The 7088-nt window shown below is 36.8% G+C and overlaps 1 long non-coding RNA gene across 2 annotated transcripts in view; it reads left to right on the forward strand.

Moving 5' to 3' along the window:
* The window catches only part of LOC309499585, a 32223-nt gene extending 25390 nt beyond the window's left edge, over positions 1 to 6833 (forward strand). The window contains exons 2-5 of one of the 2 annotated variants that reach the window (XR_014206293.1): positions 436 to 549; positions 709 to 840; positions 5455 to 5541; positions 5696 to 6833. This is a non-coding gene — a long non-coding RNA (uncharacterized lncRNA). The remainder of the gene's footprint in view (positions 1 to 435; positions 550 to 708; positions 841 to 5454; positions 5542 to 5695) is intronic. The other variant, XR_014206292.1, reaches the window with a different exon arrangement.
* The last annotated feature ends 255 nt before the right edge of the window (positions 6834 to 7088 follow it).

Consider the following 7088-nt stretch of genomic DNA (forward strand, 5'->3'; position numbering starts at 1 on the left):
ACTAAAAGTGAGGTTTTATAGAATGCACTTTTATCCATACAATGAAAGTGGATAGGGACCAGAGAATGTCATCTAAAAAGGACAAAAAAGCTCAAATAGAAGTATCATAAAAGTATCATAAATGTATATACGTACAACATGTATGATACTTTTATGATAGCCCCTGCTGGTAGATGCTGTAACTACACCATATTTGGTTTTAAAAGCTTTTTTTTCTCTCCATTGATTCAAAATTAGCCATGTATTTTTATTATATTAAATATGTAATATATACTATATTACATTACAGTAGATGTTTAACCAGTACATGATTTTTATATATATATATATATATATATATATATATATATATATATATATATATATATATATATATATATTTTTTTTTTTTTTTTTGCTTTAATGAAATCTTATTTCCCCCATACTTAATTCCAGGTGATTGGCTCAGAACGTTCATGAGCAAAAAGCAAAAATGGCAGATTTCAAATTGTCTGCTTACAATGATTCTGTACCAACCAGTTGCTAACTGCCCTTGAGATGCATGTTAACGTGAGTTTTCTCCAGATATTAAAGATTTCATTGATTGAAGTAAGCTTATTTTTATTTTTGATGCATAAATCTAACAAGATTGTGAGGTTTGTCAGTGCTAATGAGGAGAGAAACAAAAACATAATACAATATTTATTTGATTTATTAATTTTTTGGCAGTGTGAATCTGATAATGGATATAAGCACGCTTTTGTCCCAGCTGCATGGACAGTCTCTCCACCTGCTCACTCTCCGTCAGCAAGGCATTGGATTTATTAGGAACAGCAAAGGCAGCAGATGCATCAGTGTATTGTGAGTCATTTATATAAGGTTGACTTGTCAACCTGAATTATTGACTTGTCGACTACTTTTCTAGTACTAGTAAAGTCTAGTAAAACTAGTAAATATGAGCTTTGGTGCAAGCCCAGTCATGCCCACCAAAATGCAAATTAGCAGGTTCTCTAGCTGGGGTGTATGTGTTTGTTTGGGTGAAGACGAGGTGTTTGGCTGATGTTTGAAATCTAGATGTTGGGCGGGGGAGGGACATGCTCACAATTAAAAAACAGACACATTATAATGTCGGTTTTACCAGCACCCTGGCTTTAAATAAACCCAGATGCACATGTAGGCTACATGGTGGAGATGAGAAAGCCACATTTGATCATTATTTTTATTCACTATTCCTCTATACTTAATTCATTAAAGTATGGAATAGAGAGCCTGGGACTCCATATAAAGCTGATTTCTGTGATAAGAAAAGTGCATATGTGTGCACGTGTATGTGTGAGTGCGCTATATAGCACCTGAAGGTGTGTTGACCCTCCGGGGCTAATTAAAGCCTGGAAACTACGGGAACTCCTGTGGCTTCAGAGACCAGCTAGCGTGAGCAACGACATGCACAAAGGAGATGCATGGGCTTTAAAAGGATGAATGAAACAAACATGCATACATGCATGGACATGCAAACAGGAAAAGGGCCCAGTAGGGTCCGTGCAGAGCGGTAAACTGGGGGATTGTAGGTGCTCATCTCACATATGCAGGTTGTGGGAAGATGATGGAGTCAAAGTGCTGATATTATGGATGGACCGGTATAAAAATTCTGGCTGATTTTAATGACTGATAAATGTCTTGTGTTAAAAATTCTATAACATTTTGTCTAAACTTAACGGAACTTAAAAATTAAGCTCTAAAAACTAAAATCAATCATTTGGTATGCTTAGTGAATTTAGGCATTTGATCTAAATATAAAAATAAACATGCCAAATTAAATGATGTATGTGTGTGTGTGTGTGTTTAACTGAGGGATGCAATATAGTACAGATCTTTAAAGTGCCCTTTTATGTTTTTTTCGGTTATTACCTTTCATGTAGTGTTTACTATAGCTGTTTGTGAATGTAAAAGGTTTGTAAAGTTAAAAAAATCAAAGTGCACGATAAATGCCGCTAATGTCTCCCAAAAGAAAGAACCAATTCTGAACTGCCTGAAATGATTTATCATTAATTCCATTCTTATTTCCAGCACAAACCAACAGTAGGCTTGTAACACATTTGCATAATGCTTGCATACGTTCTTCAATGGCTTCTAAAGAACAACAACGCCAACATCAAGTGCTGAGGAAGCCTCTGGAGCTGAAATTCAGTTATGCTAATGAGTGATTCATTTCACGCGCTATAAGCGGTAGACCAATCGCAACAGACTGGACCATCTGACCAATCAGAGCAGAGAAAGCTTTAGGAAAGGAGGGCTTTAGAAAGACTGAACCCTTTATTGAACTGTTTCAGACACGGTGAGAAAACAGTGATGCTGCAATGTATATTATGGCTTTATGAGTATAGTGGTTTTTTTTTTTAATCTTCGATGCATGCAAACCTATTGTAGGAGACCTCCTAAACAAAATTAGGAACTTTTAAAAGAGCATAATAGGGGCACTTTAATATAAGCCAATATGGTATTGATATATATCGTGTATCACTACTATGAAGTGTACCATTTCCATTAGCATTCCGAACACTCTGTTTTCTTTTTCAACAAATTTTTTTTTGGTGGCCCTAATGTTTTGCATTTGTAAATTACATGACTGTGAAAGCAAATCGCTTGCAGCCAGCATTTGATGATATCTACTCTAACATACTGTCTGCACCTGTAGAATATCATGTTTTCGCCACTTGTATAATGTGAACAGAATGGTCATAGTGCTGGCTAATTTGGTATAATTGTATATAAACTGATTTCACACTAGGCTATTTCTGGAAGATTTCAAAACAAACATCATTTTGTGTAAAGCTTGGGGCTTTTACCAACTCAGTGTACTGACATTTACAATATGCCTTTCGGTTAGAGAGAGAGAGAGAGAGAGAGAGAGGGAGAGGGAGAGGGAGAGGGAGAGGGAGAGGGAGAGGGAGAGGGAGAGGGAGAGAGAGAGAGAGAGAGAGAGAGAGAGAGAGAGAGAGATAGAGAGAGAGAGAGAGAGAGAGAGAGAGAGAGAGAGAGAGATGCATGCATGACCTACTCTCTTCTGCCTCAGGTGACCCAGTCGGAAAATATATGAAGCATTTACATTCACCCGCAGTGATTACTGGTACTTACACACCAAGCATTGATTCCTATTTACACACACACACACACACACACACGCACGCACGCACGCACGCACGCACGCACGCACGTACTATAAAATGCATATACAGACACATAAATCGCCCAAATCTGCTTACAGGCAAAGTTACTGTATGCTGCCGTGATTTATTGTTATTTCAATATTTCACTATTATTATTATTTATTATTTTACTACTCACTCATTTAGTTTTGCATGGAAACTCCCAACTTAGTTTTGGCACAGACTGAAAAATAATCAAGAAAATGGCTCTAAGACATATAGATGTCCATACATTCTAATTGGTAGGCATGAACACAAATGACTCCAACTGCAGGCACATTATGGAAATTTCTGGGTGTTATGGGATATGAAGATGCAGTCCATTATGAGAAACTTTGCGGTCTCAAAGCATCGTGCATCTAGATGGGCCAAAACAAGCAGCAGAATGCTCCATGGCAGATGGTTACGCGGTCAGTTCTCTCCCCGAAAGCCAAGCGAGAGACAGTGGTGCGATTTCTGAATAGTAGCAATGAAGTACAAAACTGGAAGTCAGAGCGGGGTGTTTCTATGATGCTTCTATCCACACTGAATGGAACAATGGATTTTGCTGCTTGGTCAGTTTGGTCAATTAAAAAGACCTAATTCAATATAAGTTAATTTTATTGAATGCAATCAGTGTAAATTTAATTATTCCATGAGCATAGGGACTACATGAATATTTTTATTGGAAATTACTTTGTGGAGACCAGATATGTTGGAAACTGAGATGAGTGTGATGCTTCAACATATTGAGTGGTGTACATTATGTACACTTTTAGATTCAATTGAGTTCTATATAGAACCCTAGGGCTCTTGGCTCCATTTTAAAGAACCCTTTATGCCAAAAAGTTATATATAAGGAGAAATGCCTTTAATGATTGTATAATACTTTCAGGTTTAATGGGTCATTTCAGTTGTTTCTAGTGATAAAGTATATTCACGAGCTGTTTAATTCATAAAATTTAATTAAAATAAAAAATGAATTAAAACTAAAGTAATTAACTAAATCCATGATGGGAACCCCTAAATCACTTCCTTGCTGTAAAATTACTTGAACAGAATTTATTCTGTCATTATTTACTCATGTCTCATGTTGTTGTTTAAACCTCCATTGTAAGTGCATTACTGTAAATTTTTGTTCATTTACTGTATTATCGTGCTTTGCACTTCTGCTTAAAGCAGCACTCAGTAGCTTTGGGACTTCTTCGCTGTATTCTCGCTTTTTGCTCGCAGGTTTCTCTCTAGAGCTCCCCCCACAGCTTCGGAATAGATATTTGACAACACTTGTTGTAAAAACTCGTTGTTGATTCTCAGACACCAGAGGCTAGTAGATTAACGACATGAAAGCAGATGGGACATTCTTTAAAACGTCTTTTATTCATTCGGGTTCGGACAGCGTGAGGGAGCGCAATAATGACAGCATTTTAGCAGATTTCTTTTGGCCGTAAAGCAATTGTTTACATCGCGAGACCTGATATCACGCGAGACTTCCTGACGCGGCGGCCGGCGGCCTGCCGGCTCAAAGTTGCAAGTGCGTATTTTCCGCTCACGGGCACCAGGGGGGTGCGAAACGACCACCATTCAACCCGAAATAAGTAATATAACCATTCCAATGACTCCGAAAGCTGTTCAGTTAAGGTAAAAAAAGTTACTTAGTTCACCTTTAAATGTTTGGGGTCAGTTAGATTTTTTTTTTATACTCTTAATCTGCAAATATTCAATTGTTCAAAAGTGAGTAAATACATTTCTTTAAAAGATCAACTTAAAATTTTCCAAATACATTTCTATTCATCAAAAAATCCTCACAGTTCCAAAAAGAAAAAAAAAAAGTTTTCAACATTGATAATAATAATAATTGAGCAGCAAATCAACATATTATGATTTCTGAAGGATCATGTGACACTGAAGACTGGACTAATGATGCTGAAAATTCAGCTTTACCATCACAGAAATAAATTCTATTTGACTATTTACTATATATTTACCTTTACTATTTGATCAAATAAATGCAGCCTTTGTGAGCATTAGAGGCTTCATTCAAAAGCAATAAAACAAATCTTACAAACCCCAAACTTTTGTATAGTGGTGTAAATATCTTCCCCCTTGTGGCAACTTGCAGTCTATTTCATTCTACATTTTGAATAGAATAATGGCATTTTGGTATTTGCATTCAGGACACATCTATATAATAATAACTGGGTCTGTGCGTCTCATAAATCTATGAGTTTCCATATGACTTGAGTTGTAGCAACATTTATAATGTATTTTATGGTGTTTTTATTATGTTTAGATTACAGGTTGATAGACATGTTCACTATGAAGTGCCCTTATGTGCAAAAGAGCTCTGAATAGATCACAGAAAAATAAGAGCATGCGTGTAAGAAAAAATGAAAGAAATTTCATTTTCCTGTGAACTATTTCTTTAATTAAATAGCTTGAGAAAAGTTTTTTTAAACATTTTTATCTTTTGAGTGATTTATATGTTCTGTTTGTTGTTGTTGTTCGTACATATTGTTTTATTGTCTTTACAGAACATCAAAAGCGCCTGTGCACGTGTTGTGTGAAAATAAAGATGTCGTGAACCCTCCTCAGCAGATAATGTTAGTCAAACACGTCTGCCCACAAGATGCCAAACATCAACGCTCAATAAATTAGCAGTCAGCTGCCTGCAAAGTGCCACAGGAAAGCAGATAACAATATCTTCATATCAGCGAATGCTTCTTCGACACGTCTTTGTTTCCCCAGAAACATCAAGAGTAGAAAAGCCTCTCAAAGCAAACCTGACACCACACCTACCTTCAAAAGGAATATTTAATCAGCGCAGCATGTAGACTGCCATTTGCCTTCCATCTTTCCTCCTCTCACACCCACTCACGATCCCCCTCCGTTTTAGTGTTAGTGTTTCTCTACACAATTCTTTCTCTTTCCAATCAAACATTTCTTTCTCCCGCTCTTTAAATATTTATCACAGAGCCCACAAGGACTGTGTCAGAGGTGTCATTGCACTCTCTGGATCAAATCAACATCCATTTTCCATTCAGGCCTGTTGAGAAACACTCTGACTGGGAGAGAATTGAGGTCCTGCGGAGCCAAGCGTGGTGAGAGTCCGTTCAGAGACGCACTGTGTGTGTGAACGGGCCCTTCGGCTCGGCGCCGGCCCTTTAAGAGCCAAACGCTTTGCGCCGCGGCTGACGTCCCCAGAGATGACGGAATGTAATCCGCCTAAACAAATAGACTCTGGGAAGAGAGTGAGAGGAAGAGGGGACAGTGCACGGCACATCTGTCACTGGTCTGTGGCAAATCCCTCGCATTGAGATCCAGTGGGGGATCACTGGTTATATAGAGAGATATACAGCATCAGGACAGGGATGTAGATGCTGTTTCTGGTTGGCAGTATTTCACTGTTTACGACGTGCTCTGTATACTGAGGTCAAACTGGTTCACTGAATGTCTAACATGATGTTTGTTTCATGACTTTATCTTTATTTAATGAATTAAAGGAATATTTAATTTGCTATAATTTACCCCAAAATGAATGTCCTGTCATTAAACCCTTAAAGAGATGTTTTGCAATATCTCAGAGCAGCTCTTTTTCATATTATAAATGCAAAAAATGCACCAAAAAATTTATACAACACAAGACAAAAATCTAAATTATTCAAAATTGAAGTAATCTCTGAAAACGATATATATATATATATATATATATATATATATATATATATATATATATATATATATATAGGCTACTGTAAATATATATTTTTTGGGGGGTATATATATATATATTTTTTTTTTTGATTACTTGCAATGGGGATTGAATCATTTCGATTAAACAATTACAAAATGATATCTATGAAAAGTTTCAGTCTGGATTCAGACCGCATCATAGCACTGAAACTGCGCTCGTTAAAATCACAAATG

The sequence above is a fragment of the Leuciscus leuciscus genome (assembly GCF_965113295.1).
Source record: "Leuciscus leuciscus genome assembly, chromosome: 5".
Classification (NCBI taxonomy): Eukaryota; Metazoa; Chordata; class Actinopteri; order Cypriniformes; family Leuciscidae; genus Leuciscus; species Leuciscus leuciscus.